This window comes from Schistocerca gregaria, chromosome 8 (genome assembly GCF_023897955.1).
Source record: "Schistocerca gregaria isolate iqSchGreg1 chromosome 8, iqSchGreg1.2, whole genome shotgun sequence".
NCBI classification, from domain to species: domain Eukaryota; kingdom Metazoa; phylum Arthropoda; class Insecta; order Orthoptera; family Acrididae; genus Schistocerca; species Schistocerca gregaria.
The window spans coordinates 279,043,522-279,057,502 of NC_064927.1; positions in this window are offsets into that span (position 1 = coordinate 279,043,522).

Consider the following 13,981-nt stretch of genomic DNA (forward strand, 5'->3'; position numbering starts at 1 on the left):
AAATATCCCACTCATACAGTTATAGTTGGTGGGGACTTCAACCTTCCCTCGATATGTTGGCCAAAATACTTGTTCAAAACCGGTGGTAGGCAGAAAACATCTTCCGAGATTGTACTAAATGCTTTCTCCGAAAATTATTTCGAGCAGTTAGTCCACGAACCCACTCGAACTGTAAATGGTTGCGAAAACACACTTGACCTCTTAGCCACAAACAATCCAGAGCTAATAGAGAGCATCATGACTGATACAGGGATTAGTGATCATAAGGTCGTTGTAGCTAGGTTCAATACCATTTCTTCCAGATCCATCAGAAACAATCGCAAAGTAGTTTTATTTAAAAAAGAGGATAAATAGTCACTAGAAGCCTTCCTAAAAGACAATCTCCATTCCTTCCGAACTGACTATGCAAATGTAGACGAGTATGGCTCAAATTCAAAGATGTAGTAGCAACAGAAATTGAGAGATTCATACCTCATAAATTGGTAAGAGATGGAACGGATCCCCTGTGGTACACAAAACAGGTCCGAACGCTGTTGCAGAGGCAACGGAAAAAGCATGCGAAGTTCAGAAGAACGCGAAATTCCGAAGATTGGCTAAAATTTACAGACGCGCGAAATTTGGCACGGACTTCGATGCGAGATGCCTTTAATAGGTTCCACAACGAAACATTGTCTCGAAATTTCGTTGAAAATCCGAAAAAATTCTGGTCGTATGTAAAGTACACAAGCGGCAAGACGCAGTCAATACCTTCGCTGCGCAGTGCCGATGGTACTGTTACCGACGACTGTGCCGCTAAAGCGGAGTTATTGAACGCAGTTTTCCGAAATTCCTTCACCAGGGAAGACGAATGGAATATTCCAGAATTTGAAACACGAACATCTGCTAGCATGAGTTTCTTAGAAGTAGATACGTTAGGGGTTGCGAAGCAACTCAAATCGCTTGATACGGGCAAGTCTTCAGGTCCAGATTGTATACCGATTAGGTTCCTTTCAGATTACGCTGATACAATAGCTCCCTACTTAGCAATCATATACAACCGATAGATCTGTACCTACAGATTGGAAAATTGCGCAGGTCGCACCAGTGTTTAAGAAGGGTAGTAGGAGTAATCCATCTAACTACAGACCTATATCATTGACGTCGGTTTGCAGTAGGGTTTTTGGAGCATATACTGTATTCAAACATTATGAGTCACCTCGAAGGGAAAGATCTATTGATACGTAATCAGCATGGCTTCAGAAAACATCGCTCTTGTGCAACGCAGCTAGCTTTATCCCCTGGTATCGACATGTCCTCTGCTTGTATTGCATTTTATTGTATTGTAAGGAACCGGGGACCTAGACGCGACGGAGAGGCTTCGTCCCCTCCGTAGCCCTCAGTGGTTCACAACCCCACAACAGGCTACAGCAGTCCACTCACCCCACCGCCGGCCCACACCCAACCCAGGGTTATTGTGCAGTTCAACCCCCAGTGGACCAACCTCCCCCCCCCCCCTCCCCTCCCAGGGAACGTCTGTCACACAACCGACGAGTGTAACCCTAATATTTGCGTGGTAGAGTAATGATGGTATACGCGTACGTGGTGAAAGTGTTTGCGCAGCAATCGCCGACGTAGTGTAACTGAGACGCAATACGGGGAACGAGTCCGCAATCGGCAAGGCAGATGGTAAACCACCTTAAAAACCATCCACAAACTGGCCGGCACACCGGACCTCCACACTAATCCGCCGGGCGGATTCGTGCCAGGGACTGGCACGCCTTCCCGCCCGGAAAGCAGTGCGTTAGGCCGCACGGTTAACCGGGCCGGCTTTTCCTCTGCTTACTAAGTTGGCCAGCTGAGGGGTGAAATTGCGTTGCAGCGTTACACATCCATCGGCCACCAAAGTTTACAATTTTGCATTTTCTGCCGATACCTGTATATAAATTTGTGACAATTTGCATAATTCCTTCACAGTGCGTCTTTCTTCTTCTTCTTCTTCTTCTTAGAGTGAAAATTTTGGGATAGAAGCTATTGGTAACTAACAGAAATATCCAGTTTCAAGGAAATAAAAAATTCTTAAGATATTAAAGAAACTCAGTTCATTTGCGAGTATCATATGTTCCATGATAAAAAACCTTCTTCTGTTCGAAGGTACACGCTGGTGTTCAACCGACGAAGTACGGCCTAACTCTCCACGTGTTATATAAACAGCTGGCATTTTACTCGCCATTAAGCCCAGTAACGGAACAACTATCAACGTATTCTAAACAGTTGCACTACACAGCACTTAAATGTCAAAAACGCGAAATATTTATAAATGCTGCGCAAAACAGAGCCTCAGATCTAGCAACAACGAAAACTGTAGAAAATGGCGGAAAGCGCTTATGGCTGTCTCTAGTGCCCATTTCTTCGTGTGTGTCAAAATTCAGTCACCATAGTGAAGTACCTATCAAAACTCATCGCGTTTTTCGACGTACGCTATCCTCTAGGTATAATTCTCTCCGTTACATGAAAAACATTTAATAATAACAATAAAAAACAATAGGCGTGCAAAAAATTTTGCACAGTCGTCTATAACTTTTTTTATTCTTTGTCAGAGGGTAATGAAATTTTTTTGTGAACATACTTGGGACATTTAGCTGTGTATTGAGCCTACTCAAGGTAGCCTCCATCAGCTGTGACGCATCTGGCTCAATGTTCTTTCCATGATGTAAATGCACTTTGGTAAAATTCTGGATATTGTCTTTTACACGATCGCTTTACACAGGACATAAGGTCTTTCTCACTATCAAATGTTTTACCGCGCAGGTGGGCCTTCAGACGACCAAAGAGGGAAAAATCAGACGGAGCCAAGTCCGGACTGTAGGGAGGGTGGGGAACAATTTTCCAAACCATTTTCCTGATTTTCTCTTGCATCATTTTGGATGATTTGATCAATGGTCTCCTTATTCACATCACTCACTGCGTCGATGGTCTACCGCATCATGGATTGCCCAGCAGAGAGAAATCACCTCCTTTAAACCTCTACAACCACTGCTGGATGCTGCTGCGATCCACCGTGTCCTCCCCATAAAGAGGGAGCAACTTCCTGTGAATCGACGTTGCAGAGTCGTCGCTTGTCTTTAAGAGGAACTCCATCACCGACTGTTGTCGCAACCTGACATCCACTTCACGGTCTATTATGGCCCACCTGTAAATAAAAGAAAATACTTTTATGTACCAACATATAGCTAAATGTTCCAAGAATGTTCAAAAAAAATTCGTTCTCCTCCTGCAGAAAATGAAACAATTAGAGAGGACTGTGCAAAACTTTTCGAACGCACTTTGTAGTTGTATGGTAACAAACATGTGGGATTTAAGAAATGTCAGTGTTACTAATATTGTGTTAAACAATCGAACAGACATGTGTGGCAGTAGTGCACATGGAATCGTGTAGAGAAGAAGTTAATTGGCTAATCAGAAAAACAGAGAGAAATAGAAGAGATGAGATGGAAGAGAGTAATCAAAAGCAGAAAAGGACGAAAATAGCAAGGACAGTTTATAGTGTGACACAGATCATGGTTCCTCTTGGGCAGAAGGCAAGAAGTGAATGGAAGCTACGCAGGGTTACTATCTGGAGAAACATAAGGACAAAAATAATAGTATTTTTAGTTAAAAATCACATTGATTTCTTGTCAGGCCTGGGAGTTTTAATCCTGCCCTTGCAGGTTTTACGTCAGCAGAAAAAGTAACTCGGTCATGGGCTAGTTGAAACGAGAGGAAGGAGGAGTCCTACCCTTTGTTCGAAGTTTGCTAAAAAATGTATGGCGAGAAGTTTCTGGCAGATTCTACCGGAAGGCGACGCCGGGAGGGAGAGCTAGAAAGAAGCACTGATCCACCAGTAGTGGAGCTCAAAGCGAAAGAGACTGCAACGTCTTCTCTCTCTCTCTCTCTCTCTCTCTCTCTCTCTACACACACACACACACACACACACACACACGTAGAATAGACAGATAGAGAAAGAGAGAGTGGAGAGAGAAGTATCGTCCTCTACCACTAAGAGAGGGTAGGAAAGACAAAGAAAAAAACCCGGAGAAGAGTGCCGGATTCGAGAAGGCAGTGATTCGAGCCGCGACGGGCGTTTGTTTGTTTATTTACTAGCAATAATGGCAGCCTGCGCTGTGAGAAGTGCGAGACAAGGGGTTCTTTTTTCAACGTGTCCCAAGTTTCCGACTGTGTGAATCTTTGCAGTCTTATAGGACGGCCAGTATGTGACAAGAATTAAATGAAATTATTCTCAGCTACATGAGATCGTGATTGAACGCAGCTTAATTTCGACCGAACGGTGTCCGGCACTTCCAGGGACTTTTTTCGAACTTACTGAACAAGCGGGTGCCAGGGTTTTAAAACTGCAACGTAACTATAATTTGCTTCTGTGATGACGCAGTGCAACTTTTTGCACGTTGCAGCTGGCAGTAGTTGAAAACATGACGTCGTAGTCACGAAGACTATCGACTCCTGCCTATATATACCCAGCATAAGTAGGGAGCAAAGTGACACTGCTATGTGGACAGACGGTAGCACCAGTCTTTACATTAAATCTTGTAGTTTAATTGTTGTGATTGTAAGAAATTTTATTTTAAGAACCTGAATGAAGAATAGCATTTTCTAAAAAATAATTTCCCACTGTAATTTTTACCACAGGCTTTCAAAAATCGGCAAGGGCTGGGGAAGGAGGGTTGTTTGGTTGAAGAGGTGCGTTCCGGAACCTAAAATCAGAAATTAAACATTGCAATTGCGTAAATCCTGTGAAGATTAACACAATGTTGCACCAGTTATATGGAATTCATATATATTCAATACCAGTTTCGACCACCTACCTTCATTGTCAATTGGATGAAAGGCCTAGAAAGTTTTCATGAGAAAGCGATATGGACAGTTTCAGATAAGTAGTATGCATGAAGTTCACCATCAGCAAAACAAATTGTACACTCAACGAAGAAAAATTAGCTCGAATTTCTGTAAAGTAAAAATGCGAAAATGTGTAAGAAAGTTTTATCCTGCACATGTTAGCAGCTGGAATTATAAGTGAAATAATGACTACCTTGTAACACTGCAATAGCACGCACGACAGTCATCTTCAGCGAACACAGTATGACAGTACTGCGTGTTTAGTGCAGTGGGGAGATGTTTTGTTATCATATGTGAAGTGCAGTGCTCTGTTCTGGTTTGTTATTATTTGCTTATTTCGTTATAACCAGCAACACTGTAGATTACATAATCGTAAAACCATATGTATCCAATTACAGTAATTTCATCGTGACCATAAGAATGATTAACCAAATAAGTTGGAAACATTCGTAAAGAATAATTGACAGTTTAAGTAAAATAATAGTATTTTTCATAAGAAAGAAATAACTATAAAATTAATTTTTTGGTTGGGTGGGAGTGGGGGGGGGGGGGGGGGTGGAGGAGGCCACAGTTAATATTTTGTTTGTAGCTCGTCATACACGAGCAGATTTCAGCGACAGGCCACGGATATTTCCGAAAGGTTCTGAAAAACCGACAGGCCCCGCCTGTACGTTACTGGAGACCATTACTTGCAGTTCTCGGAAGCGACGATGCGCTACACTCGGCCGGCCGATATGACCGAGCGGTTGTAGGCGCTACAGTCTGGAACCGCGCGACCGCTACGGTCGCAGGTTCGAATCCTGCCTCGGGCATGGCCGTGTGTGATGTCCTTAAGTTAGTTAGGTTTAAGTAGTTCTAAGTTCTAGGGGACTGGTGACCGCAGAAGTTAAGTCCCATAGTGTTCAGAGCCATTTGAAGCATATTGAACCGGTACACCCGAGCGGACACATCTAGGAAGACAATGAGTTTTTCCATGGTTTTCACATACCAGAAAGCTTTAGTTGTAATTATAGCAAATGAGTGGGTCCATCACCACATCTAAAAAGTTACGAGGGCTATTCGCAAAGTAAGGTCAGATCGGTCACAACATGGAAACGACACTGAAAATCTGATGAAGCTTTGCACAGACATGTTGGGCAGTACCTCCAATATGCCTATCGATTGCGTCACGTTGCTCCTCTCAGTTCTGAGCACATAGTGAGCATATAAAGATACCTAGAACAATAGAGTCTCCCACCAAATATGGGTGCGTGCTGCAAAGTTGCACCTGATTTGATGCAGTCCCACATATCGTTCATGCCATGCATTTCCTTCCACATGACAATTCGCCGCCGAAAACTGCGGAGGCAATCAGGACGCCCCTGCAGCACTTTTTATGGGAAGTATTTCATCGCCTACCATACAACCCGGACTTCACTCCCTCTGATGTTCACATTTGTTCGTATGAACTACTGACTTTGTGTCTATGAGGACAACATTTTCGCACAGACAACGATCATCAGACCAGAGTAGAGAAGTGGTGGAAAAAATGGTTCAAATGGCCCTGAGCACTATGGGACTTAACATCTGAGGTCATCAATCCCCAGAACTACTTAAACCTAACTAACCTAAGGACATCACACACATCCATGCCCAAGGCATGATTCGAACCTGCGACTGTAGCAGTCACGCGGTTCCGGACTGAAGCGCCTTGAACCGCTCTGCCACCGCGGCCGGCTTTTTCTTGGCTTCCGAAGGACAAATACCGGTAGACATCCATCGGAGAATGATGTGTATGGGCGCAGTGATTAAGGCAAAGCGTCCGGAAGAACTGGGCCAAAGGGTGCCGTTGCTTCATGATAACGAACGTTCCTATACAGCAAATATCGTAACGCAGGAGTTACGCTGAGCTGGGAGACACTCGAGCCTCCGTCCAATAGTCCTGATCTCTCCCCAAGTGATTGTCATGCCTTCGGTCCCATAAAAAAAAGCTTTTAGGAGTCGACGATTGGTGTCGGAGGACGACGTGCAGCAGGCAGTTGCGGACTTCTTCACGCTACAGGGCGCGTTGTTTCATCTTCCACCTGGTGCATCGGTGGGCTGGTTGCCTCGATGCTCACGGTAATTTTGCCTGATTGACAGCACGATTCTGGACTGTCCGCCCTTCGATCAGGAACTTTTTGATCGCCCCTTATATAAAACAATACTATAGTGATGGCAATAAAAAGCATTATTGGGTTTTTTTTCTTTCGAGAAGCACACGACTTCATAGCGTACAAAATCCCGGTGACTACCAAACATTTTCTTCCTACAATCGCCCATACGTGTTTCCTCTCGACGATATGAAGGAGTTTCAAAATCCAAAAATGTACTACAATAAAATAACGCCAATAAACAGTCGCGACTAACTGAAATCTTGTCGCCTATAGCCAGTGAGCCTTAGAGCATGTGACGCAGTCCTGGGTCGTAGTAGTACAGCAGGACGGGTTCTAGATTCAAAAGGATGCTATTTAAAGCGACTCGATTTAAAGGGACTGAAACGGTGAAAAATGCAAGGGTCCGCCGTTGGTAAACGAGTGAGTCCAGGCTCAGTAGAAAAACGGACAAATTTACAAAAGGCACACACACTGGTAACCTGGACATGTTTAACCTTTAAGTCAGACACTCATACTACAATTATATAAGATCACAAAACACTCATTAAAAGCACCAGCCAAAATAAGCGAAAGACTATGCACGTCCAAGAAATTGCCTTAAGCCGCTGTAGGAGGTCGTATCAAAAGGCATTTAAAAGCGCCGTCCCAAGTAAGCGAAAAACAATGAACTTCCAAAAATAAAGACGCTAACGAATCCGTTAAAACACACTGAACTTCAAAACAGAAACGGGCCTATAATTAAATTACAAAACACTTCAAAGGCCCCACTGAGCATTAAAGCATGATTTTTTTTTCTTCTGGTGCCAACAATTACTCAGATTAATGTAACATTAAAAATCCATTCAAAAGCCTCAAAGGCCAACTTAATTCCATGAGGCTTCACTGATAATGCTTATACCAAAATCCTCAGACAGTAACTGACGAAACCAAAGCCTCTTACCCGAGAAGCTAGTCTTTCTTTTTAACAGTTAAATTTTAGAGCTCTAAAACAGAAAAACATTAATGTCACAACACGCAGCATTTTAAGATAGTTACTTATCATTTAAGGCAAAGAATAAGTTATGTATCTTTAGCATCACTTAACAGGATGAATAAATTTAGCAGTGAATAATGAGTTAATTGCATGGCTCCTTTGGCCGAAGAGCGCACATTTCAGAGAAAGACAAAGGCCATTTATGGCAAAATACCTCCCAAGCAGTGCAAGAGCTACGGGCACAGTCAAATCCGTCAGAATACACATGAGTTAATGCTTGTTATCCGTTAGTAATTTGAAAAAAGGGAAGACATAAATGATGGAGCAGCCGAACACGCGCTTTAGCATTACTCAGCTATTACGCAATACAACAGAAAGGAGCTCGCCGCTAACTTCCATTATACACTGTAGCGCCAAAGAAACTGGTATAGGCATGAGCATTCAAACACGGAGACATGGAAACACGTAGACAACAAGTGTCTGAAGTAGTTGTCAGATCGTTTACTGTTACTACAATGGCAGATTATCAAGATTTAAGTAAGTTTGAACGTGATGCTACAGCCGGCGCACGAGCGATGGGACACAGTATCTCCGAGGTAGCTATGAAGTTGGGATTTTCCCGTACGACCATTTCACGCGTGCACTGGGAATATCAAGAATCCGGTAAAACATCGAATCTCCGACATCGCTGTAGCCGGAAAAAGATCCTGCAAGAACGGGACCAACGACGACTGAGGAGAATCGTTCAACGTGACAGACGTGCAAACCATCCGCTAACTGCTGCAGATTTCAACGCTGGGTCATCAACAAGTGTCAGCGTGCAAACCAGTCAACAAAACATCATCGATAGGGGTATTTTTAGCCAAAGCCCCACTCGTGTACTCTTGATGGCTGTATGACACGAAGCTTTAGGCCTCGCCTGGGCACGTCAACACCGACGCTTGGCTGTTCATGACTGGAAACACGTTGCCTGCTCGGACGAGTCTCGTTTCAAATTGTATCGACTGGATGAACATGTACGGGTATGGAGACAATCCTGCATCGCACCAGGGGACTGTTCAAGCTGGTGGAGAGCCTGTAATTGTGTGGGGCGTGTGCATTTGGAGTGATAAGCGACCAGTGATACGTCTAGATACGACCCGCATAGGTGACACGTACGTAAGCATCCTGTCTGATCACCTGCAACCATTCATGTCCGTTGTGCATTCCGACAGACTTGGGCAATTCCAGCAAGACAATGCGACACCTCACACGCACAGAATTGCTACAGAGTGCCTCCAGGTACACTCTTCTGAGTTTAAACGCTTACGTTTGCTACCAAACTCCCCAGACATGAACATTATTGAGCATATAAGGGATGCCTTGCAACGCGCTGTTCAGAAGAGATGTCCACGCCCTCGTGCTGTTACTCATTTATGAACAGCCTATCAGGATAAATGGCATCAATTCCAAGGGTTGGCAGGAAAATGAAGATACCCATCCACTGTACCAGTATGAGCGCAGGTAACGATCTAAGACGAGATCCAATCGGAACCGTGCTCCCTTCCCCATCACCTGCCTCTTTAGCATCCACCAGATGATTTTTCAGGTTTATTTAATCTGCTCTGCCACAGCAGGAGTAGCCGTAGAAACTATCACAAGCCACTGAGCCTAACTGACTGAATTACTAAACAATAATGGAGATTTGACATTTACCCTTAACACTCGCACTTCCTTTTGGTAGATGCTATAATTTTACCGATTTTCCCGAAATACTCAAGTCTCCATTCTAAGATCATCACTGTCATATCCAGTTTTGGTTTCGGCATCCTTGCATGTTCCAATTTTAAGTAAAATGCAGCTGGTCTTTCCATCTCTTCTTAGGGCACTAAATATTTCTTTTCCCTATTTGTATATTAATTTAGATAGTCATTCTTCTGACGTCTTTTTAATGTGTCCATGCCATTTCTTACTTTACCCCTCTAGTTTCTGAAGAATTCTTTTACTCCTAGTTCATTCCTTATTTCACTATTTCTTATCCGGCCTATGAATCTGCAACCAGCTAAAAATCTTACCAGTCTCATCTCTGCTGCCTCAGTCCTCCTTCTTTGACTGGTGGTTAGAGACCAAATCTCTGACCTATACATTAGAACTGATACTACCAACAAATCATAAAATTAAAATGCTGTTTCTTTTGTAATTTTTTTAAGAAGGGTGCAATTTGTAGTACGTACCAACACTTGGAATTTTTGCAGTTTTTGTTCTCGATCACTGTGTATAATGTATCCCAAGTAATTAAAGCGGTTTATCATCAATTATTCTTTTTCTTCTCGAATGCTCGTTATCATGGAATGCCATTATCTTAGCTTTGTCTTTAGGTATTGACACATTATAATCATTCACTGCCTTGTACAGTGCTCTATAGTTTATCTTCTGAGTCCTCTAAGATTATTTGATAATAAGCAAACAGGAGTGTATTTATAACTTTATGATTAAGCTTATAATGTTGCACTACCTTGTTCTGCCACATCTTTACATCGTCGTCTCCGTATATATTAAATAATGTGGGCGATGAAGGACACCCTAGCCTCACTCCTTGAGAGATGTTTCTTGCAAATGGACTTTCTTTTTGTACTTTGATTTTGTTGTGTAGGACTTTGAATTACTGTTATGAGGTGCTGAGGTATACCATTCATTTTTAAACTTTCCCATAATATAGCTCTGTTAAGTTTATCAAAAGCTTTCTCGTAGTCAATAAAGGCTATGCATGTGGATGATTGCATTCTCTGTGTTTTTCAATAATTTGGGAGATTGGAAAAACACCATTTCACCCTGTTTTCCTCACTTTGGTCATCATCAAAAGATCATTCCACTTTTCTGTTTAACTGTAAGATATACTTTGAATAAAGATTATATGTTAAAAAAATTATACTGCAGTGCGTTATTTTAGATTAGATTAGATTAGATTAATACTTGTTCCATAGATCATGAATACGACACTTCGTAATGATGTGGAATGTGTCAGGTTAACAAAAGATGTCTTTACAAGATATTACATTACACAAAATATTACATGACACAATGTTTAAGTTTTTTCCCCTTAATTTATATCTAAAAATTCAGCCAATGAGTAGAAGGAGTTGTCATCTAGAAATTCTTTTAATTTATTTTTAAATGTTAGTTGGCTATCTGTCAGGCTTTTGATGCTGTTTGGTAGGTGACCAAAGACTTTAGTGGCAGCATAGTTTACCCCTTTCTGTGCCAAAGTCAGATTTAACCCTGCATAGTGAAGATCATCCTCTCTCCTGATGTTATAGCTATGCACACTGCTATTACTTTTCATCTGGGTTGGATTATTAACAACAAATTTCATAAGTGAATATATACACTGTGAGGTTAATGTGAGGATCCCTAGATCCTTAAATAGATGTCTGCAGGATGACCGTGGGTGGGCTCCAACAATTATTCTGATTACACGTTTTTGAGCAATGAATACTTTTCTACTCAACGCTGAATTACCCCAGAATATGATGCCATACGAAAGCAGTGAATGAAAGTAGGCATAGTAAGCTAATTTACTGAGATTCTTATCACCAAAATTTGCAATAACCCTAATAGCATATGTAGCTGAACTCAGACGTTTCAGCAGACCATCAATGTGTTGCTTCCAGTTTAACCTCTCTTCAATGGACACACCTAAAAATTTTGAAAATTCTACCTTAGCTACAGACTTATGTTCAAAGTCTATATTTATTACTGGAGATGTGCCATTTACTGTATGGAACTGTATATACTGTGTTTTATCAAAATACACCAATAAACTAGTAGCACAGTACGATATTTTAACAAATACGCCAACATCCTGAGTACAACAACTCCACAATGTAACAAAATATGTACCTTGCATTATCATCTTATGACGCTACTATAAGATTGTTCCCAGTAGACTCGTAAATATCCACACACACACACACACACACACACACACACACACACACACACCATTGCAGGTACACTGTTAGTAATTATCGCCACCATAGCAAAGGAATGGTAGAGGAAATGCCACAAGGAGCCGACTGCCAAATTGCCCAACACACCAACAGCCCCTGCTAACCGTTCACAGGCCGCAACTTAACTGGTGAGCTCCACCCTGTCGTGTAGCAGGGCCTCATGCCATGCTGCAGCAGTCAGCCTACCACTGTGGAGCACCCAAGCAATAAGTCGCATTCTTTCCACTATAGTATACAGTAGGAATGGTAGAGGGAACACACTTTATCATGGGAAAAAATGAGTGCGTAGAAGTTCCAGGGTACACACAAGGCCGACTGTGAAGCCAGCTGCAAAGAGACTGGCTCTGAACACCTCCTCCCCCCACCCCATCCCCACATCAGACACAGCCAACCATCCACATGCGAGAAGTGAAGTAGGCGCTAAGGGAGGCAGGATGCTACCTGTTGAAGCATCCAACTTGATGCAAGCTGTATGAAACACTATTTCTCTAGGATAATTCCAGAAAATGGAACTTTATTGACACTCTACCACTACCAACATAGGTCTCCAACACAGTAAATTACCTGAATATCAAAATCATTTATTGAAATGTAATATTCAGATGAAAAACAATTCAGTTATTTATCTGCTGATACTAATTCTAGGGACTTATTACCAGTTGAGTAATGGGATTGGCACACATACTTTTATGTACCCCTATGTTAGAGCAGTAAGGAGCCTAATGTACAGAAGAGGATAGTAGTAGGGCAAAGCCAGTACCAGCACATTTTATTTGTGTGGGTTGCATACATTCAGGGGAAAACTTGATTGATTTGTAACCCCCTCCCCTTAACCTATTATACTGTTAACTCATTGATGACCCCCTGGGAATAATCCTTCGTTCTGGGAAATCAGTACATCCTTTTGTTCTCACACTTCCTCTCTTATGAAAACCTCTACTGGATGGAAAAATACATCGGAGATGAAGTAGGTAGCATCTGTCATGTGCCACACTAACCCCACCTTGTCCTGAACAAAGTACTGGATACCTGATAAACCTCCCCCCTCCCCCTGTTGGGGATGTCTTGGTAACATTTCCTCACTGTATCAGATTGCTTGACTGAGTAATTAATTCGATACCCCTTGTGTGCAGGCAGTTTTCCTTGCATCCTATTGGTGGATAGTAGGACCCATATAGTTGGGGGGATTTGATGCCACAACTGCCTGGTTTTGAACCCCTGCTCTTCCCCCTTATGGAAATTTTCCCCTTGCCTCCTATTGCTGGATACTGACATAGTAAGGTCATTTGGTAGGAAGTCCACTGAATTAGAGGTAGCTGAAAATTTCGGATTTCATCTCAATCGCATTTTATGTACTTAACAATTTGCAGGAGAGGCTGGACAGATGTGTACTCACAGTACCACTATCGGAAATAATAAACTTATCAGTTGGGAATTTGATGTTGTGATTGGGTTTTTAAAGCACTATAGAATTCCTAAATTGCTTCTCTCCACTACGTTTTGAGGGAGCTCCAATGTTAGGCGCTTAATGGGGCCCCTTAGGGATATGGCGGCTAAGGAGGGGAATAAATCCAGTGTGCACTCCGTGTGCATTCCGGGAGGAGTCATTCCTGATGTGGAAAGGGTCCTTCCGGATACCATGAAGAGCACAGGGTGCAGCCAGCTGCAGGTGGTGGCACATGTCGGCACTAATGACGTGTGTCGCTTTGGATCTGAGGAAATTCTCTCTGGATTCCAGCGGCTATCTGATTTGGTGAAGGCTGCCGGTCTTGCTTACGAGATGAAGGCAGAGCTCACCATCTGCAGCATCGTTGACAGAACCGACTGCGGACCTTTGGTGCAGAGCCGGGTGGAGGGTCTGAATCAGAGGCTCAGACGGTTTTGCGACCGTATTGGCTGCAGATTCTTTGACTTGCGCCATAGGGTGGTGGGGTTTCGGGTTCCGCTGAATAGGTCAGGAGTTCACTACACTCAGCTGGCGGCTACACGGGTAGCGGAGGCTGTGTGGCGTGGAC